The sequence below is a fragment of the Triticum aestivum genome, chromosome 3D (assembly GCF_018294505.1).
Source record: "Triticum aestivum cultivar Chinese Spring chromosome 3D, IWGSC CS RefSeq v2.1, whole genome shotgun sequence".
In the NCBI taxonomy this organism is placed as follows: Eukaryota; Viridiplantae; Streptophyta; class Magnoliopsida; order Poales; family Poaceae; genus Triticum; species Triticum aestivum.
The window spans coordinates 534966962-534990296 of NC_057802.1; the positions used below are offsets into that span (position 1 = coordinate 534966962).

At 47.3% G+C, this 23335-nt stretch overlaps 1 long non-coding RNA gene across 2 annotated transcripts; it reads right to left on the bottom strand.

The window, feature by feature from the left end:
• Positions 1–16956: 16956 nt before the first annotated feature.
• On the bottom strand, positions 16957–19890 carry LOC123075252 (uncharacterized). 2 transcript variants are annotated; one of them, XR_006436113.1, is made up of 5 exons: positions 19612–19890; positions 19226–19326; positions 17975–18036; positions 17509–17574; positions 16957–17250 (listed from the first exon to the last, which is right to left on the bottom strand). It is a non-coding gene; the product is annotated as an uncharacterized lncRNA (long non-coding RNA). The 2 variants fall into 2 exon arrangements; XR_006436112.1 differs by having other exon boundaries at positions 17975–18039.
• Positions 19891–23335: the final 3445 nt, after the last annotated feature.

Consider the following 23335-nt stretch of genomic DNA (forward strand, 5'->3'; position numbering starts at 1 on the left):
TTATCATTCTAAGATTGATCGTTCTACCTAGTCCTTTCACTTGGTGCACTCTTCGATCAATGAGTTAGGATTGTGTCAATCCCTCGCTCCTTTGATCACATCGTCTTGCCCTGAAAAGTAAGATTGTTCTCGAGCTTAGGAATATATCGATGGTCCACGATTTTCCGAATATCTTCTCGGAAGTATCACCAGGTTGACCCCTGACCGTTATGTTGAGCTCGTGATCAAGTTGGTTTATCCCTCTAAACCACCCTTTCTCCAAGATTCTGTGTTGGATACCCTAAACTAGTTGGTTGAGCTAAACAACAACTCAGAGAGTTGGAAGATGGAAGCTTGTCCGACTTAGTTCATCACTAAGGGATATCTTTTTGTGTGTGTGTTCAAGAAAGATGATATCCTCATTTATTGGTCCTTGTGATCAGTTGTTGGACCTATTGTCTTATCCAATCTTTGATTTGAGCATGGGCTATCGTCAAATCAAATCAGAACCAACGATGCTCGTAATGTTGTCTTGCTCGTGGTTGTTTCCTCAAGCATACACCATTATATCTTTTGGGTCTGACCAATGCTATCATCTTGTTCACATAGTTATGGAAGTCCATTTGTATGGAAACCTGGATGAATTGTTGTTGAGCCCATCGACAACATCATTATCCTATCCATGATTTTTTTGAACATTAAGCTAGTGTTGGAAACTTTTGAAGGCATTTCTTCATGATAGCTCATGAAGCATATGTTTGGATGAAAGAAGTAACTTCCTCTAATTCATGTGCATTTGATGCAAGTTGCCACCGTGAATTAGAGAAAGCTTTTTTTTTGCCTCCTCTGGAATCATCCCAAGTCAGTCATGCAAGTGCGAAGTATACTATGGTTTGAGAGATTAGCTACCTCCACTCTATATGTGTTCCTAGACACCAAGCCACTGATTGATTTGTTCAAGGAAGAGATGTCTATGCTTGGGATCTAATCCATGGACTTGCGTAAAGACTTCAAAATCCTTGATGATGGATCCTAACCAGAACTCGGTAGTTGTCGGAGTTCGGGTTCCGGCAAAACCCTAAAGGTTCGAACACTGGGGTGCGCACGAAGATCTCTCCCTTCCCTAGCTCACCCACTCACCACGATCCCAAGGCTCAGCACACCAAACTCAAAGAACAAGGGACACAGGGTTTATACTGGTTCGGGCCACCGATGTGGTGTAATACCCTACTCCAATGTGGTGTGGTGGATTGCCTCGTTGCCTAAGGATGAACAAGTACAAGGGAAGAACAGCCTCCTGCGGAGAGGTGTTCTTGGGCTCGATGAGCTTGTGTGGTTGAGGATGATCTGAATGATCCGTCCAAGATCAGTTCCCAGATCCATTCCATGATCAGTTGCCCCCTACTGTGGTGGCTAGTCCTATTTATAGAGGCCCTGGTCCTCTTCCCAAATGTAGGCGGGAAGGGATCCGACAATGGCCAAATTTGAAGAGGGGACAACCAGTACAAGTTATCCTGACTAAAGGTGGTCTTCGCCTGCCAAAGGCTCTGGTGGTGACGCTGTCCTGGGCTCCACGGTGACCTCCGTCCCGCCGTCCTGCTGGTCTTGGCCTTGTTGCACCGGTATGGAAACATTTGCCTGATGCCTCGGAACTCCTCGCATGCGCCTGCCTCTTTAGCACCAAAGAGGAAACAAGTACACTGCGCGCGCAGGCGCCCGCCTTGCCTTGGTCATCATGGCTTGCATCATAGGAACCTCACGAGGTGCCCCTTACCTTGATCTCTCCGCCCCTCGCGAGCCAGCCTTGTGAGGCCGCCCCTGAGGAGGTCTTGTGTCTTCCGCCTCGCGAGGCTTGGCCCCTCGCGAGGGTCTTGAGCGTTTGCTGATGAAGTTGGGCCGTACAGGGCCGCTGGTGGAGCTACGCTGTGGGCCCCAGGCAGGCAAGTCTGGGGACCCCCGTTCCCAGGACGCCGACAGTAGCTCCCAGTCCCAAGGTGCACTCGGACTTGGCTTCGAGGTGAAGCCAAGGGGCAAGTGCAGAGGGCCACGGGCCCCAACAGCCTGCAGCCTCAGTTGACGCGTGGCGATTGATGGGACGTGGGCGTCTTCGCTTCCCCATGCTGCCTTGGCAACTACCCAATTTGACGAGTCCCTGGTGCATGCAGAGAAAACCATCATTACCTGTGATCGTGGGGGTCGCCGGTTGGCCTTCTCCTGCTATAAATGAGGAAGGGGGCGGAGCCCCGGTCGCCCATCTCTTCCTGCTCCGCTCGCTTCTTCTTCCTTGCTTCATTTCTAGCAGCGACACCCATGGCGCCGATACGGAGATTCTTGGCCGCAAAGAAAGGAAAGGCCCCCCGCGACGAGCCGGGGCTGCTTCCGCCGAAGAACAGGCTGGCCTGCCGTCGCGATGTATTCGTGAGGTCGGAGGTGTCGAGGCCTTGGAATGAGCGGCCTCCCCTCGGGTATCCACTGCGTTTGTACGCCCAAGCCGAGGGCTCCGGAGGAAGTGGTGGCTCAGTCTCACTAGTAGTTCCACGTGGAATTCAACGTTTAGCTTGTTACCTCAGCTACTATCTTGTGCCCTCGACAGGGTCTTGTAGATAGTCAGGCTTCTCAGCCTTTTTCATTTGTAGTTGTCTGTACTCAGACAAGTTAAGTTTCCGCATGTGCTTATTGCTTGTATGACTTGAATGCTGGGTCATCAGACCCATGTTTGTAATATCTGGCTCCTCGGATCCTAATGAATAAATACTTTGAGTCGTAGAGTTTTGTTGTGATGCCATGTTGTATTTGCACATATCGAGCATATTGTGTGTATGTTATTGAAATTCTTGGTATGTGTGGGATCCGACAACCTAGTTGTTTATTCTTGGTAGCCTCTCTTACCGGGAAATGTCTCCTAGTGCTTCCACTGAGCCATGGTAGCTTGTACTGCTCAGGAACACTTAGGCTGGCCAGCATGTTGTTCCTTTAAGTCCTTGTAGCATGCTACGACTTGGGTTCATACGTTGTTGATCGACACGTTCATTACTGGGTCATGTATGCCTGTCCATGTAAGTTAGCACCACCTTGGGTTTACGACTAGTCATGTCGGCCCGGGTTCTCTGTCATATGGATGCTAGCGACACTATCATATACGTGAGCCAAAAGGCGCAAACGGTCCCGGGCCAGGTAAGGTGGCACCTATGGGAATACCGTGCGTGAGGCTGCAAAGTGATATCATGTGTGACATGCCAGATCGGTGCGACTTAGGATCGGGGTCCTGACAGCGGAGGGCAGGGCTGCGGCGCGAGATAGGGAGAGAAAGTGAAAACCAGGTCATTTTCACTCGCAAGGGGGTAACGAAGCTTACCTATTCATTGTTAGTGCTGGCTTAGGTGACGTTGCCAATGCCAGCACTAGGTTTTTAAAATAGGGTTGGCCACATATTCGTGCATGGCGTTTTGAGCGACGACATGCATAATATAGATATTTAAAGTGACACAAATTCTTCTCGTGGTTCAGAGTACATAAATATGGTACAGTTAGTTTAGGGTACACAAATTCTTTTCGTGGTTCAGAGTACACAAATGAATCATGAAGTATGACATCATTTGACAACCCTCTCAACGATGGTTTGGGTCTTCTTAATGTTGCTTGAATACTTCCGCCCGTTCTATGAGTCTTTCTCAGGAAGGGACGTCCTGTCGCAGGCAAGGTAGTTCTTCTCCTTCTAGTGGTGTAGTCATGCTCTTCATACATCTCATCTTCTATTGGGTCCACGCCAAATTGATCATGGTCATACTCATTGGCGACTCCGTCCATCCTGACGATGCTCCTTTTGCCTGTCCGTACGACAAGATGACTCGGCTTTGAAGGGTTAGTTAAATAGAAGCATTGTGCAACGTCCTTAGCGAATACCCCAGGCTCATATTTGGCAGTGATTCCTTTCACTCTTTTTGCACCAGCAGGTTGTGCTTCGGGCAAAGACATGGTAATGAAACCACGTTCTTCATGCTCGACGTTCTTCGCCCATCTGACCCTGAACAATGGCACCGTGTAATCTTCTCTGTACTCAAGTTCCCATATCTCTTCGATCTTGCCATACTATCTATTACTCTCATTCTTGGTCAACTGCAGCATCGTCACACCTGAGTTCTGGTAATAATAGTTTTTGTCCTTCGCCTCAGTACAGAATGTGTATCCATTTATATCATATGATTGGTGTGTGGCGACAGTGCAAGCGGGGCCTACATGCAATAAATTTTCAAGCGATACATCTTTCCTGTTGTATTTCTTAAGAAAGGATTTGGTCAAACATTTTGCTTAGTCAGACTTCAGACAAGTTTTATATGCAGAGTAAAAGGATAATCCCTCCGTACCAGTGCATTGCCTGATATATTAACTCAAGTACTAGGCATGAACAAACGGGGCTCAATTTTGTGCTCATCCTGGTGTAGTACTCCTATTAGTACTAGGCAAAGGAGTTGACAGGTGACCTTGGGTAGAGGCAACCGAGGGAAGTGAACCATGCTCAGCACGGTAGGTAACGTTTTCTAGTTACTAAAGCATCCCTCCATTGTTCACCGATAGTCATTATGGACCGGGGACATGAGGGGAATTTCCTAGTACTGGAATTCTGGCCGCCAGATAATTCAACTCGAAACGTGGAGGCTCGACTGGTTGGGGTTGGCTAATGTGCGTACCACACACGCCAACAGAAGGACACGTGCCCGGGTTTTTTTTAGGATCAACACGAGTCAGGGTCTGGCTGGTACACCGTTGGGTCCTACCATTCGAGAATACAAAAGGAATCTTTTACATTGCCGAACGAATCTATGTGTATTACAATGCCCGTATTTTCATTGTAAATAGTAATCTCAACATGGTAATTGATTTATGACGAGTTCTTGAATTATAGTGAGTTTGTGATATAGAGATCTCAACATGGATTTCACATTTCATGGTATCCCTAGTAAGTTTTTCATTGCAAATTCAAATTTAAAAGATGAACGGTATGGTGGTGAGAAAACTTTTTATGTATCAAGCATATGACCACACACACACACACAAACACACACACACACACGAATACAACAACAATCCAGTAAGTATAGTGCATCTATTTTTGCAAACCATGCATGTATGACACGAATTCAAAAATACTCCTATTGTTACTAAATATTTTTCTTTCAGAGATTTCAACAAGTGACTACATACGGAGCAAAATGAGTGAATCTACACTCTAAAATATGTCTATATACATCTGTATGTGGCAGTCCATTTGACATCTCTAAAAATACTAATATTTAGGAATGAAGGGAGTAAAATGTAAGACATGCATGGTGCTCAATTCAATATTTAAAATAGACAGGAAACTGAAACATGAATATTAAGTCTAGTACTACATACATGCAAATGTTGTGTTTAGGCGGAGCTATGTAGATTGTCGGGGGTTAACCCCTCGACCTGAGATAAAATTGGGAAGCTCTATTTAGGATTGTTTAGATTGTATTATTTGAACATTATATTTGTCCCCACCCTCCCAAACACCGATTGGTTGTGCACCCCCCTCCCCGGGAGAATATCGTGTGCCCCCACACCTTACACTACTGCATGATGCTACTAACGCGACACTACGATCAGAGACCCTTCGACATAACTATGTGCGATTCCATAATCGCAAACGGTGCTGTAAAAAACCATCAAAAAAGGTGCAAAACTTTTGCGATGGCGGAGCCATCAAACACGGTTCAGATTTTAGTTGCGTGTGCGATGCATGGCATAAGATTCAGTTCAATAACTGTTTTGCGACGAGGAGGAACAAAAGAAACGGGCAGCCAGATGGAGGTGTTTGCGATATATACATCATATGGTTCACTCAGATGAACTATTTGTGATTAGGCAACACAAAAGAAACGGTCAGCCAGATGAAGGTGTGTGCGACATACAGCATGCGGTTCACTCGGATGAACTGTTTGCGTTGAGACATGAGAACAGAAATGGTTCAACTTAACAAGATGTGTGTGATACGCGGCAAACAGGTCTATACTCAGAAATGTGTGTGAAGACCGATAATAACACACATGGTTGTTGCTAATAAGACGTGTGTGTTGTGCGATGGGATTCCATACAGAACAACAACATATATATACACACTTATAAGGACATGCTTGCATAACCAAATTAAACATCCACTTACATAGGTGGCTACTACAACCATGGCATTTGCACACACCAAAGTAAACTATTACATGCATAATTACATAGGTGGCTACTACACACATGACATTTCCACACACCAATAAAGTATACTATATATTACATGCATGATTAACTAGCATAAACGATCATCTGATCATCATCTACTTCTTGTGACACTTGCTCTTCTTGTGGCTCGATCCGGGCTCGTCGATTTGGGTAACGAGGCACTTCCTCATGTCAATGATCCACCTGTGCATCTCGTAGCATGTGTACACGCTCTTGGTCGCGAACCTAAGGTGAGGTTCATCCAGTTGCAGCATCCGGGCCCTGTGCCAAGATAGGGGACTTGTTCTCTGGGCATCCTGCTTCATCTTTTCGTAGTAGAGGTCGATGATGGCCGAGGAGAGTTCGACCAGCAAGTCCTTTTTCGTGCTGCCCTAGACCCTGTAGTTGTCACGGATTTTGACAAGGTTCTTGCAGTCCAAGCCCGTAACACTGAGCGCTTTTACATCGTCGGTGGTTTCCATCATGGCGAACTGTAGTCGGTGTTGTTGACAAACCTGATGAAACGGTCGCTAGGCTCTGTGGCCATGCAGTAGTGGTACATGAGGACATGATGGCGCACGCACAACTAGGCTACGGCAACCATATGATCTATGCCGGGACGACCAGCGGTGTACTGGAGGTCGATGCCGACCACCTTGTACTTGTCTCCAGCAAGCAACTGCTCAACGCAGTTGATGTAGTCGTCCACCATGGCCGGGTCGATGGTTTACACCACCGAGAGATCCGTCTTCCTTGCGTGGGTCTCCACTCTATGCTCGCCGAACTCCATTGGAGCGCCGCTGGACATCCCCTCTCTATGTGTCGTCGTGGGTGTGCTTGTTGTGTTGTGGGGCGCGATCGAACCCCCAAAATCCCAATGCTTATCGGCCTGCTATAAAAACCCTCTTGCCGGCGAGTCCTGCGTCGCATTTTCCCCTCCCTCCCTATAGCTTATCTCGTGTGCTTCTCCCACAATCACCAATGGCACCGGTCCGTCGCCGTCATTAGAGGACAGCTCCAGCTGGGAGGCTACACCGCGGGGATGGCGTAGGTCCCGGCATAGTGTAGTGCGCGTGGCGTCCCTGTTGGGTCTGCGCGGAACACCCACCACATGCCGGCCGCCGTTGCCACCACACAACCGTCAAAAGCCAGGGCCATCTCCCGCTCCGCTGCCGCGGCCCAAAGGCGGGAGGTGGCCGTCATGGCCGCCACCCCACTGCCGGCCACTGTAACATCCCAAATTTTCAATTTGGAATGTTATACATTAGATCATCATTGCACATCATATTTTATTGCATTTTGGATTGATCCTAGAAACTCTACACAACTCAAGGACCCACGAAGAGAGTTGGGGATTTCGTTATTTTCATATTTGAGTTTTCTCAAATTTTTAAAAGAGGATCGTTTGATTTTAATTATTTTCTCTTCAAATATTTCTTTTATAAAAATAAAAGAGAGGGGATAAAATGACTTTCCCAAAATAAAGAAATACTGGAGATTTAATATTAAAATAAAATAAGAATTTTATACGGAGTTTTATCGCTATTTTATTTGAATTAGGAAAAATATGTGTTTTTTAAAATTGCATTAGGGTCCTGAATAAATGTTCATGTTGTCCGTTAGATTTTTAGAGGACGGGGAAAATTTATTTCATGATTTTTGGAGTCCGTTTAGTATTTCTATTCTTCGTTTTTCTGCGCGGAATTAATTTAAATATAAAACGCCACCGACCTTACCGGTTCGTCTCTGCCTGGGACACTGACCCGACCAGGCCTTTAAAGCCTGAGGCGCCGAGCCGTGCCAGCCCAAGCCGCCGCCGCCGAACCCTGGCCCCGCCCCACCGCCAGTTCCGCGCCGCCGCCGATCCGCGCCGCCGCCGCCGCCGGACGCCACCGTCGGATCCGCGCCGCCGCCCGACGCCGCCACCTGCCGCCGCCGCCGGAGACCACCACCTCGCCCTCCGGACCACCGCCGGAGGTAGCCGCCGCCGCCTCGCGGTTCGTCGGTTTTCTCAAAAAACCGTTCTTTTTTTTGTAAACCCTAGATCTGTTTTTTTCCAGATCTGATTCGAATTTTTTTTCGTTTAGTTAACTAGCGAACGCCCGTTTGTTCGTTTGTTTTAACGAACGATTTTCACCATTTAGCCGCAGACAGCGAACGTTCGTTCGTTAGCCTGTTCGTCAGTTTTTCGTTTCCAGGGTTTTTCCGCGATTATTTTCGATCGCGATTTCTGCCCTGTTTTTCGTTTTAGTTTATCTTTTCGCTCATTTATCGGAATCAGGCGATTCAAGAGCCTAGAGTTTCGTCTCGAAGCCCTCTTTCTGTTTAACCAACTTAAACAAGTTTCTGCTACTGTACAATTTGACTTAAGTCCAGATTAATAAACGGAGCTTGTTTCTTTCGTAGTTTGAGTTTTGTTGCTTCAAATAGGTCCAAGGAAATGTTCATGTTTCTCTCTGAAAATATTGGCCAAAGGTAAAATTCAAATCAATATTTTTAGGAGCTCATAAATATTTATTTTGGACATTTAAGTTAATTCAATAATTATTTGCATTGGAGTTATATTTGTTATATATTAAATATAACTCCAATAACTCTGAAAGTTTGTAAGGTTTTGAACACTTTTTAAAAAGGCCACATAATAATTCCCAGAAGTTTATGAAATGATCTGGTATTTAAATAAAATCAAAACCCATTGCAGAAAATAGAAACCATAAATAAATAGAAAAACTAGAGAGAGAGAGAGAGAGAAGGACTTACCTGGAGCCCCACCGCAACGCAGCAGAGGCCCAGCCCACTGGCCTCTGCCAGTCACCATGAACCTCCCGCCAGGAGAACCAGGGCGTGTGCCCGCCGCGCCCTAGCACACACCGGCCACCTCCTGCTTGCTTGCCGCCTCCCGAACATCGCTATGGACGCCACACAACCCCTGGAACCCCCTTGTCCTTCCCCTGGCTCTCTCCCTCGCCCTCTCCCGCCATGGCCGAAGCCGACGTTCGCTCGCCGCCGTCGAACCGACGACCGTGCTCCCCTCGCCTCCCCGTGTTGCCACGATATCCGCCGTCGTCTGTCACTTCTCCTCGACCCAGCCTCGAGCGCTCGTTCGCCCTGCGTCGTTGCCCCGTCGACCTCTTCCCCGCTCGTCCACCAAGATCGCAGACGACCTCACGACTTCTCCAGCCCGTCCCCGAGCTCGCCGTTCGCTCCCATACACCCGCCGTGAGCTCCTGCACCTTTCCCCCTCTCTTGCACGCTCGTTTAAGCACCGTAGCCGTCGTAGCGACGATGACCGAATCACGCTGCCGCCTGAGCTCCTCGCCGCCGTGGCCACGTTCACCATAGCCTCCAACTGTCACATCCCTAGTTCTGGTATGACCTAGACTAGCTAGTCATGTGTGCATCATGTTTAAATTCCATTTAAATTTGAAGTGGGGATTTGGGAAACCCGCAGAATCATTTCTGGAAATGACCCAGATAAAAATTGCTCCAAAAGGGTCCAAGAAAATGTTCATGTTGCACTCTGAAAATATTGGACAGAGATAAAAATCAAACCAATATTTTTAGGAGCTCATAAATATTTATTTTGGGCATTTGGAATTAATGCTGTAATTATTTTCTTTGGATATATATTGTTATATATATATAATATTGTCCAAAAATTATGCCATTTGTTGAGGAGCTCTGGAATAATACCACTAGCCCCTACAAAAATTGGCATAAGAAAATAAAATGGTTTATTATTTTTATTAAACCAAACAAATGTCAGAAAAATAGAAAAGAAACAGAAATGGAAAAAAACCTACCTGTGCTTACCTACGGCCCAGCTGGACCAGCCCGCCAGCGCCGTCGTCCTCCTGGCGCCAGTCGGCCAAGCGTGTGGCCGGCGCGCGCGCACGGCCGTGCCGCCACGCCACCTGCCTGCCTGTCCTCCCCCTCGTCGCCTGGATGCCCTGCGCGACGCCACGCGCCGCCCCGCACCTCTCTTACTCTCTCCCGTGCCCATTTCCTCTTCCCTCGCTCTCTCTCGCGCACGGCCAAACGCCACCGTCGCCGCCACTCGCCGCTGCCGCAGCCACCGCCTCCCCCTCGACCTCTCTCCGCGCCCGAGAGCTCCGCCACGACGTCTTCTACGTCCTCGACGAGCCAGGCAACTGGGGACGCAACGTATCACCGCCTCCGCCGTCATCTTCAACTCCGGCCGCCGTGGATCTCCACCGCCCGTCCGTCGCCTGCAGAGCCTCCCCCGAGCCGCCGTTTCCTCTGCTGGACTCCTCGTGAGCTCCCACCTCGAATCGTCCTCTCCCCTTTGTCTTTTGCAAGCTGCAGCCACGATCCCGCCCGAGGCCGAACTCCGGCCGCCGCCGCGAGCTCCGCTCCGGCGAGCTCCGCCGCCCCCGCAGCCTCTCGCTGGCTCCCCTGGATGCGCGGGAGCACGTGCAACCTCCTGGTGCCCCCAGCCGCCGCTTCCGTGGCTTCCAGCGGGGACTCCGCCGTGGCCAGTGGTCGCCGGCGACGAGCCCCGTCGCCTGAGCCCTGCCACGTGGGTCCGGCCTGGCAGGTGATTAGCTTAGCGCTAATCACCGCCTGATTAATCCCCCTGACACTGACATGTGGGCCCAGTGCGCCCTAATCTTTTAATTAGATTAGTAAACCCCCTATTTAACACTGTGTCACTGACGTGTGGATCCCACACGTCAGGTTTGACCCAGTCAGCGCTGTTGACTTGCTGACGCAAGCATGACGCAATGCTGATGCAGTTATTTATTTTCTGGATTTAAATTAAATCAGGAAATTCCAGAAAATAGCCAAAACTTCTAAAATTCATAGAAATTCAACCGTAACTCAGATTGAAATAAGTTATATATGAAACATTATCAAAAAATTCAATATATCCATCTGTACCATTTTCATGCATGAAAAACCAACCTATACATGCTGTATATATGAAAACACACTTATGGCATTTAAAGGGACTTAACTTAGAATTGCATTTGAACCTTTGGTTCAAATGGACCTCTTCCAAGTTAAATGCTAGTTGCATTAACTCAAATAGCATCACATCTACATGCCATGATCATGCATCATATTGTTGCATATGCTTTTTTATTGATTGTCGACACCGTTCCTTCTCGATAGGTCCTGCTCCGAAGAGTGCTCGAGAGTACCTGTCTGAGGAGCAGTGGAACCCTATTGATCTACCAGGCAATCAAACCCCCCTTGTTCATTCTGATACAATCCTACTCTCGCTCCTGCTCTCTTTTATTGCATTAGGACAACAATGATTCAACTGCTACTTTATGCTGTGGTAGTTGAACCCATTCCTCTGCATGACCTGTCATTGCCACAGTAAATAGTTGAAACCCACTAGCATGTGTAGGAGTTGATTGAGCCATGTTGTGTTCCTACCATGCCATGCCTGCTATTGCTTAGAGTTGTGTCAGGTCTGATTCATTGGGAATGAATTGGAGTGTTACGATATGTTCTGGTGCTGAGAGTTAAGTGTATGAACACGATTTGGTAAAGGTAGCGGTGAGAGGCCATGTAGGAGTACATGGTGGGTTGTCTCACTGGAACCGTCCTTAAGCACTGAGTTCTGTGTATGTTGTCCAATGACTAGCTACTACCACACATTGGGTTCCGGTAACTCGACCCCTCTCGCCTTATTAACCAACTTGATCTCTGTCCAGGAGTTGCAATTAGTTTTTGGTGTTTGTAGGTAGTGTTAGTAGTCTACCAAGTGGCACCCGGCCAGGTGGGCTTGGGACAGACTAGGCACAAGTGGCACAGTGTACCAAGCGTAGATCCATCCGGCGAGGTGGGCTTGGGAACCCTGCACACATCGTTTGGGGCCGTGAGCGACACCCCGGCCGGATCTCCTTGCGGATGGAACCCGAATAGGCGATAAACCTGGACTAGAGTCTTGTGTGGTTAGTCAGGTCGTGGCCGACACCCTCGCCAGGCTTCCGCTTGAAGGTTGCCGAGATACATGACGTGTACATGGCGGTAAGTGGCAAGAGCGTGTGTGAGCAGTACACCCCTGCAGGGTTATCATGATCTATTCGAATAGCCGTGTACTCGGTTATGGACTTCTTGGATGCTTACGTGGTACATAGACAACTTGAAGTGGATACTCTAAAATGCTCAAGATAAGTGTGAGTGCTATGGATGGCTTCTCGTAGTGAGACGGGAATGAATCCATAGTGGTGTATTGAGGTGGTGATTAGTGGACTCGTGTGCCCTTTCTTACCTCAAAGAAGTTACTCGTAGTCGTAGAATAGGTTAGCCACTGAGTCAAAGCTGGCTTGCTGCAACTGAACCCCACATTGCCTCCTTGATACTAGTGCATGTATGATAGGATCTGATGTAAGTCTTGCTGAGTACCTTTGTACTCATGTTGCTTTATTTATGTTTTTGCAGTGGAGACTTCAGTCTTACTAGTAGTTCCGCTTGGACATCGACGAGTAGCTTGTACCTCAGCTACGATCTTGTACCCTTGGGAGGGGCTTGTAGATAGTCAGGCTTCTCAGCCTTTTCTTTTGTAGTTGTCTGTACTCAGACATGTAATGCTTCCGTTGCTTGTATGCTCTGAATGATGGGTCATGTGACCCCTGTTTGTACTTAATGCTATGTGGCTCTTCTGGGCCTTTTATCTATATGAGTTTGCGTTATGTTGTGATGCCATGTTGTACAGCACATACTTGCATGTTATGCGTACGTGTAACGTGTATTGCTATGTGTGGGATCCGACAACCTAGTTGTCTATCCTTGGTAGCCTCTCTTATGGGGAAATGTAGTCTAGTGCTTCCACCGAGCCATCGTAGTCCGCTACAGCCCGGTTTACCGGAGTCCTGCTAGCCCAGCACTACTGCTCCGGAACACTTAGACTGGCCGGTATGTGATTCACTTCGTTCCTGTCTGTCCCTTTGGGGAAATGTCACGCGGTGACATCTGGAGTCCTGCCTAGCCTGCTACAGCCCGGGTTCCCGGAGTCCTGTTAGCCCAGTTGCTACAGCCCGGATTCACACGCTGCTGACCGACATGCTCGATGTTGTTTCATGTATGCCTGTTCCCGTAAGTTAGTGCCACTTTGGGTTCACGACTAGTCATGTCAGCCCGGGTTCTTTGTCATATGGATGCTAGCGACACTATCATATACGTGAGCCAAAAGGCGCAAACGGTCCCGGGCCATGGTAAGGCGACACCCGTGGGAATACCGTGCGTGAGGCCGCAAAGTGATATGAGGTGTTACATGCTAGATCGGTGTGACTTAGAATCGGGGTCCCGACAACAACCGAGTTCACCCACGTGCTCGTCGTGCTGCGTAGGTGTCGTGGGAGCTAAGCACGCAATGCCACGGCCGCCGTCGTTTGGGTCCGCCCCGGCATGAGCTAAAGGCTCCACTGGATGCGCGCGATCCCCAGCTACACATAGGACCAAACCGCAGTCGATTTGGTCGACTGTGGGCAAGTCCCGAGCCCTTCCGCCGTCTCTGGCCTTGCCGGCACGAGCCGCGAGTCAACTCCGGCGAGTTTGACCTAGGTTGGCCCTGTTTGACTTCCCCATGGGTCAATGACATGCGGGCCCAGCCCGGCTAATTAACCTAGTTTAGTTTTGAACCTAATTAGTTTAATCTAGGATTAGTGCTAATTAAACCAGGATAGTTTCGTTGGTAACTAACACGCAGGACCCACTGGTCAGTTTGAGCTGGGCTGCTCCGTTGACTGCTGACGTTAGCGTGATGTCATGCTAACGCAATAAATCATTTACTGGATTTTGTTTAATTCTAAATAAGCAGAAAAATCTAGAAAATGATTTGAACTTAAAAAAATCATAGAAAATAATCTATAGCTCAGAATGAAATAAGTTATATATGAAAAATTATCAGAAAAATCCAAAGAATCTGGTTATGGCATTTGCAAGCATGTTTGAGCAACCTAAAGATACTGTATATGACAATTTGAATTAATGGCATTTGAAATGCCTTATGTGGAGTTTGAATTTGAATCTAGTGTTCAAACCAACTCCATTTAAGTCGTTGCTAGCCGCATTAGCTCAACTCACAGCATATTGCCATGTCATGATCATGCATCATATTGTTGCATTGCATTGATTGTGTTCTTTCTCTGTTTGCCGGTATTTGTCCCCTCTCAATAGATGTGTTCTATCCTTGGTAGCCTCTCTTATGGGGAAATGTAGTCTAGTGCTTCCACCGAGCCATGGTAGTCCGCTACAGCCCGGTTTACCGGAGTCCTGCTAGCCCAGCACTACTGCTCCGGAACACTTAGACTGGCCGGCATGTGATTCACTTCGTTCCTGTGTCTGTCCCTTCGGGGAAATGTCACGCGGTGACATTCGGAGTCCTGCCTAGCCTGCTACAGCCCGGGTTCCCGGAGTCCTGTTAGCCCAGTTGCTACAGCCCGGATTCACACGCTGCTGACCGACATGCTCGACGTTGTTTCATGTATGCCTGTTCCCGTAAGTTAGTGCCACTTTGGGTTCACGACTAGTCATGTTGGCCCGGGTTCTTTGTCATATGGATGCTAGCGACACTATCATATACGTGAGCCAAAAGGCGCAAACGGTCCCGGGCCATGGTAAGGCGACACCCATGGGAATACCGTGCGTGAGGCCGCAAAGTGATATGAGGTGTTACATGCTAAATCGGTGTGACTTAGAATCGGGGTCCCGACAGCTTTGGTATCAGAGCCTGACTGCCTGTAGGATTTCCAAGCCAAACTGGTCGAAGTTGAGTCTAGAAATTCTTTAGTTATGTAAGGGAATTGATTGTGGAAGGGAACGTAAGGCTCTTTTTACTCCTTTTACCTCATGCCTTCTGATCTGAGTCATCCTATCTTTCCTACGGGGTTAAGGAACTAGGCTTTCTCTTCCGTCTATCAGGATCACATGTTACTACTCCGTAGTCTCTTAGGATTGGTTGATCAGAGTCATATCCCAGTTCGAGTACCTCCGGTGTAGCCTGTTCAGTAATATCTCAGAACCTTGAGTGACGATGTTGAGTATGGTGCTACCCCGCCTTTTGCAGAATGTCTCATTTTGAGCATTTTACTACCGTTATGCTGCCGGATTTGTCCTAGGAGCTTGAGAGATACTAAATTTCCTTATGCTACATGTTGCATCCTATAGTTGTTGTTGACCTCGTCCTTGGTTCCGCTTCTCAGGATGTCATCAGTTAACCGAAGTTCTGTTGCTCGTTGCCTGAACCACGGAGGTGGTAGGGATGAGGAGGATCCACCCGACCAGCCTTCGTTGGCAGAGTTTATGTTAGAGATGGAGAGGAACAAGCATGAGTCTAACCGCTTGTTAGCACGTATCGAGGAGAACACCGCACCTCAGTGCAAAGAGTCAGCGACCATCTATGATTTCATTTGTTTGAAACCACCTACCTTCCATCATTCCATTGAACCACTCGATGCAGATGACTGGCTCCGTAGTATCACACACAAGCTGCGTTCTGCGAACATAGCTGAAGGTGACAAGGTCACTTATGTTGCATATCACCTGGAAGGTCCTGCTAGTCTTTGGTGGCAGAACTATGAGGCTATGCTTCCAGCTGGCCAGATACCGACCTAGAGGGATTTCGCTGAGGCTTTTCGCGAGCATCACATTCCTCAGGCTCTCATTGACCGCAAGAGAGAAGAGTTCTGTAGTTTTACCCAGGGTAAGATGGCTGTTGATGCTTACAGTAGAGAGTTTGAGAACCTCGCCCGCTATTCTACAGAAGAAGTGTCCACGGACGCTAAGAAGCAGGCTAGGTTCCGGAAGGGTCTCAACCCCAAGTTGCGTCGAGACCTCCACCTGCACCATTGCAATACATTCCAGGCTCTTGTGAACAAGGCCATTAATGCGGAGACAGCTCATCTCACCTACGAGGAGTCTCGTAAGCACACTCGTGAATTGGGTTCTTCCTCCGGTTCTAGTTCTCAGAAGCGCCGGATTTGGATTTCGAACTCTGCTCTTCCACCCGGTTATACACCGAGGCCATCTTATGTGGCGCCTCACCCAGTTCAGCCGTATGCTCCACCCAGGCCTATTGGTGGACCGCCTGCCAACACGGGTCCACATCCTACCTCCAAGATTTGTTACAAGTGCGGAGAGCCAGGACACACCGCCCGTATTTGCACTCAGGCCCGTGTTGCTCCACCCCAGCCCGAGAAGTCTGTTGGCCGTGGTAAGCCATCATGCAAGATGATCAGTACCAAGTCAGCTCCCACTGAATGTGGACGTGTGCATCACGTCTCAGCTAAAGACGCTCGGGATGATCCAGATGTCGTTCTTGGTACACTCCTTGTAAACTGTCATCCAGCTTCGGTTCTATTTGATACTGGCACTACAACAAGACCCCCACTATAGCAACGCCTTTTTCCGTATCTAAATGTCCATATATGCGTTGCTAGGTTCTTTACCAACGGTTTGGGATGCGTAGCCTTATCCAGTGTTGCTAGCGCATATGCAACGCTTATACTATCGTTGGTAAAGGGGTCCGTTGCAAGAGAACAACAGATAAAACGGACTTTACAACAATTTTATATGTTGGTGCTTGATGTACATGAATCAAAATCCCATTGCTTGGCAACGGAGAATTTCCAACGTTTCAAGTGTTGGTACATATATAGTGTCAATAATAATATTATATGTATATATAATTATATATTGCTAGCAATTAAATTAATGCTCCATGTAAAGGCGATAATTATGTATTTCAAGTGAACGAAAAACAACACGATATACTCACGAGAGGAAGAAATCATATATTAGATCAAAACTGTTGGATTACAATAGTGGATATTACAGGAGGAACATCATCCAAATGTGATGCATAATCTAACAATTTTCTTGACAGTGAAACTTAAACTGAAAATATCCATCTTAACTAAGGAACAACATCCGACAGGAACGTCATCCCTACAACATAACTAAAACTAAATGCATCCGTCATCATCATCATGAAACGGATCATCGACATCATCATTGCAGTATAATCCCCACGCTCCCATATACTCATCCATTTATCTTTTGAATCTACAAACAAGAAAACAAAACTGAACTGTTAACACACAATACCTTGACATGATGCAAGTAGTAATATAGGCAAATATTAGTCACGTACAAAGGTTGAAGGCCATGCAAGCTTTTATTTTTATGCATTACCGAGAGTATTGCAGTTTTGCGACTTCATACCAAATATTAAGTTTGCACTAGTGCCATATCGACATGCACTACCCAGAATTCATTTCTAATTTCAGGACCATCAAGTTTAAATTTAGGATCAGAACTTACCATTGTATCTAGAGCTACGCCCTTGTTATGATTTTTCGGGCTCTTCAAGAATACTTTAGTTCCTGCCTGTTAGAAAAAATAAAAGTTGCCATATGAGAAGACAGAAACAAAACAGGGGAACATATGAAATGAATTTGAGCACAACAGATAGTTCATTGGCATCCATCCAACTCTGGGAACCACTTCGAGCACTCTTACAGCATGCATTAGCACCTTATGTTGTTTTTGTAGTCTGGACAACAGACTGATAGCAAAGAAGTAATAAACAACTAAAGAAGCCACAAATAGTCTAAACAAAATTTGTATGTGATTATGAAAGGATACCGCTTGTTTGCAACAGAAGTTTTTTCTCCCTGACATGCACTAACATTCTTATTTTTAACAGCATTTAGCAAGACGACTAGTAGATACATAACCATTGGAGCAACATATTTTGAACATATTGTATATGGGAATGGATATATACCTTATCTGCAGCAGAATCTATTTCCCTTCGCCCGTGCACTGAAATTCTTGTCCATTACATATCTGCTGCAACATGACAATGACCAAAAGTTTAAATAAATTATGTAAAAGACAATATTCTGTGGTCCTACTCGACCTTATGACAGTCATCCCCACAGATGTGAAGATGATTAATTCAGATTTCAGCTCAAACAATCATATTTTGAAGTAATTTCTACCCCTACAATCAATAAAAATAAGTCTTACCACATTTGTTCCTTATCAAATCAAAATAGCAACTCATTTAGTACTGAGTAGGTACTGGGAATAAATCAAGCTATTCCTATTTCATAGTGAAAACGATGAACTAAGACATGAAACCGTTACTCTAAAATGTAAATTTGCAAGGGGTCCATTATTTTGTTCATCAGGTGTATAAGAAAAAGAGCAAGTAACAAAATGAAACTCCATATAGCAGCTCTTTCAATGACCCCATGCTTTTTAGTTTTTTTTCTATGCTGGGAACATTACTATGAATAAAATGCAGTTATCTTTCGATACTAGTAATTTAACTGTTGATCTATTTCAGTTGCTTAGGGAAGATGAACTTGTACTTGTGTGGTATGATGTTTAACTTGGTTTTTGCAGGGGGGAACACATGTTCAGGTTTAACACTATCCACGGATAGTAAGAGGATCATAAGCTCAAGGACACCCAAGTTCATTCTCTTTGGTGTTAAGGAGGTTTCCTTCATGCACAAGCATTATAGCTAGGCTGATGAGATTTTCAAGTTGGAACTGTGAGGAGATCCCATGGGCCAAGGCTGAGTGTGTTGCAGAGTATACATGTGTTTTCACTATCGTGCACATGGTTGTTCACTAACATTTATTTTGAGAACAAGTGTGTTGTTTTGTAGACTGGACTTGTAGTTGTGCTGCTGCAGATCATGTTCTGATATTCATAATAAAATTAACATTTTTCATTTTATTAGGGCCTCACTAGTCAACATGATACTTACTGCAATTTGTCCATAGGTACGACCAAGATAACACTTGTTCTAGTCACTCCATCGTCCATTTTCTACAAATGACACCCCAGCCAGAATACAATATGATAGCAATAAGAAAATAACAAGGTCACAAATGTCTGCACACACACGAAGAAAGAAAGAAAGAAACTATGCTAAGAACTAACCCAACTGTACTACCCAACTAGAATAGGATAGTCAGAATTGGAGGTCCATAAAGAAAGTCTATGAAGAGATTGAACTCACCAAGGTAGTAATGGTGCAGAACTACATTGAAATATTGCACGCGTCCACACCTGAAACCTTAATAGTTACTAGATTTAAGCCACCTCTTATGTTCAGTAAACCTAGGAACACCAAAACAAGGAGGCGTCAGGGCACTATAATGAATAAAACCTAAAAAGCTAATCTCAATCAAGTAGGGAACGTGTAAGCTTATAGAAGAAGAATCTGAAACAACCCCCTCTATCTCAAGGCCCCCAAAATTGTGAACCAATAACAGAGGACAGCTATCAAACACTTGGTGTGCACTAGCAAATTCACACAAGAGAAGAGTACTTAGAAAACATATAAGGGACAGATCTGAACCAAGGGGGGAGGAGGCAAAATCGTCAAGTCGTACTAGTATTTACCTTGTGTTTCTATGAATCGGGGGTGGGGACTGATCTGCTTTCCATCCCAGTTGCTGAACAAGACATGCCTCTTGTGCCCTCAACCTCAAATCCTCAATGAATCGGCGGCGGCGGGGTCAGCTACGAGGTTCAGGAGGGAGGGCAGGCCATGATCGATCTCCTCAAGATAGAGATCCTACGAGACGAGGAAGGGAACTGTGTTGATAAGATATGGGGGAGGGGGAGGGGGAGGTTTCCGATTTGACCTCCTCGCGATGCCAGATTTTGGTCTGCGTTCTTGATTCGTATGGCGGGTGGGGCCATGGTAATCAAGCGCGCGTGCTTATTCGCTATTGCGGGAGAGAATGGAGGGAAAGGAAAACTTTGGTGCGAAATCACAAAAGAATACCAGTAGTAAAAAATTATGCGAAATAATTTATAATTTTTGTTATTATCATATCTGGCCCTTGCTTGACACGCACATGTACATATATTTGTGCCAAACACAATGTGCTTCTTCTATGTTTGTAAAAATTCAGTGAAAGATGGGTGAAGTAATGTTGATTTTTGTTGCTCAAACCGGACCTGATTGGCCGTGAATTGTTTCTGCTCAACTTCATTCGTCGTCGCGCGCATGGTACCGTCAGCCGCGGACACCACCCCGCTCCACCGCCCTTCCCTTGCCCTTGTCGGCGACGAGGGCGGCGGAGCCCGGCGGCTAGGCCAAGCCGATCATGACCAGTTGGTCGTCGGGGCGGCACCGGCGCCGCGCGCAGACATCTTCACCGTGGTCTTTGACTGGTAGATGGTATAGGCCTTGGCCAGCGCGGCGTTTGCGAGGACCCAGTCTGGCGCAACATCGCGAACACGGCACGGTAATGCGCATTGCGCCATGTCATGAAACACGGACGTTCCTAGAGCACCGCGGCGACATTCTCCTGTCATAGTGTTTGAGCTATGGCACGAGGTGCCCGTGTGCATTCGTGAGCTCCAGGTATGGATCCAGCTTCACAGCGACCGGGCATCGATAGGGCGGCAATCAGTGATGAGGCGGGGAAGGCAGTGGCGAGGGTGGCGCCGAATTGCGGTCACAGAGGGAGCTCGAACTGTCACTAAAACTCCTCGTCCATTGCGGCAGCATCGGCCAGGAGGGGTGACTGTTGCTACTCTTGGTCATCCAAGGAGAGCACGACCTCCTTCTTTGATGGCGTAGAGGAGAATGATGGAACAAAAGACCACGCGCGGGCGGCGCCATGATCTTAAGGAACATCTTCCGCCGGCGCCGAGAGCAATCCGGAAGAGCCTGACTAGCCTATCTTGCCGGTCCAGGAGAGGATCGGATTGGATGCTATGGTTGTGCGGAGAGGAGCCAAGATGAGATAAAGATGGGGTTGGTCGACGCTGGAGCCGTACTTAATTAGCCCGGGCAGGCGGATTGATGCTGCTTCAATGGGCGCGGCGGTCGGAATATGCTTCTCGGTCGTCGCGCCCGCATTGAATCGGTGCCACACTCCCGTCCTGTCAGGTCGCTCCGACTGACATCAAGGCCATCGAGTCGCGTCCATTCTGGAGTGGCTGGCCGACATTGAAGGAAATATGCCCTAGATGCAATAATAAAGTATTATATATTTCCTTATATCATGATAAATGTTTATTATTCATGCTAGAATTGTATTAACCGGAAACATAATACATGTGTGAATACATAGACAAACAAAGTGTCACTAGTATGCCTCTACTTGACTAGCTCGTTAATCAAAGATGGTTATGTTTCCTAGCCATAGACATGAGTTGTTATTTGATTAACGGGATCACCTCATTAGGAGAATGACGTGATTGACATGACCCATTACGTTAGCTTAGCACCCGATCGTTTAGTATGTTGCTATTGCTTTCTTCATGACTTATACATGTTCCTATGACTATGAGATTATGCAACTCCCGTTTACCGGAGGAACACTTTGTGTGCTACCAAACGTCACAACGTAACTGGGTGATTATAAAGGTGCTCTACAGGTGTCTCCAAAGGTACTTGTTGGGTTGGCGTATTTCGAGATTAGGATTTGTCACTCCGATTGTCGGAGAGGTATCTCTGGGCCCACTCGGTAATGCACATCACTATAAGCCTTGCAAGCATTGTGACTAATGAGTTAGTTACGGGATGATGTATTACGGAACGAGTAAAGAGACTTGCCGGTAACGAGATTGAACTAGGTATCGAGATACCGACGATCGAATCTCGGGCAAGTAACATACCGATGACAAAGGGAACAACGTATGTTGTTATGCGGTCTGACCGATAAAGATCTTCGTAGAATATGTGGGAGCCAATATGGGCATCCAGGTCCCGCTATTGGTTATTGACCGGAGAGGTGTCTCGGTCATGTCTACATAGTTCTCGAACCCGAAGGGTCCGCACGCTTAAAGTTACGATGACAGTTTTATTATGAGTTTATGTATGTTGATGTACCGAAGGAGTTCGGAGTCCCGGATGAGATCGGGGACATGACGAGGAGTCTCGAAATGGTCGAGACGTAAAGATCGATATATTGGACGACTATATTCGGACTTCGGAAAGGTTCCGAGTGATTCGGGTATTTTTCGGAGTACCGGAGAGTTACGGGAATTCGTATTGGGCCTTAATGGGCCATACGGGAAAGGAGAGAAAGACCCCAAAGGGTGGCCGCACCCCTCCCCATGGGCTAGTCCGAATTGGACTAGGGAGGGGGGCGCCCCCTTCCTTCTTTCTCCTTCCCCCTTCCCTTCTCCTACTCCCACAAGGAAAGGAGGAGTCCTACTCCCGGTGGGAGTAGGACTCCCCCCTTTGGCGCGCCTCTCCCTTGGCCGGCTGCCTCCTCCTTGCTCCTTTATATACGGGGGCAGGGGGGCACCCCATAGACACAACAATTGATCCTTGAGATCTCTTAGCCGTGTGCGGTGCCCCCCTCCACCAAATTACACCTTGATAATACCGTTGCGGAGCTTAGGCGAAGCCCTGCGTCGGTGGAACATCATCATCGTCACCACGCCGTCGTGCTGACGAAACTCTCCCTCAACACTCGGCTGGATCGGAGTTCGAGGGACGTCATCGAGCTGAACGTGTGTAGAACTCGGAGGTGCCGTACGTTCGGTACTTGATCGGTCGGATCGTGAAGACGTACGACTACATCAACCGCGTTGTGATAACGCTTCCGCTGTCGGTCTACGAGGGTACGTGGACAACACTCTCCCCTCTCGTTGCTATGCATCACCATGATCTTGCGTGTGCGTAGGAATTTTTTTGAAATTACTACGTTCCCCAACAGTGGCATCCGAGCCTGGTTTTATGCGTTGATGCTATGCACGAGTAGAACACAAGTGAGTTGTGGGCGATATAAGTCATACTGCTTACCAGCATGTCATACTTTGGTTCAGCGGTATTGTGAGATGAAGCGGCCCGGACCGACATTACGCGTACGCTTACGCGAGACTGGTTTCACCGTTCGGAGCACTCGTTGCTTAAAGGTGACTGGCGGGTGTCTGTCTCTCTCACTTTAGTTGAACCGAGTGTGGCTACGCCCGGTCCTTGCGAAGGTTAAAACAGCACCAACTTGACAAACTATCGTTGTGGTTTTGATGCGTAGGTAAGAACGGTTCTTGCTAAGCCCGTAGCAGCCACGTAAAACTTGCAACAACAAAGTAGAGGACGTCTAACTTGTTTTTGCAGGGCATGTTGTGATGTGATATGGTCAAGACATGATGTGAT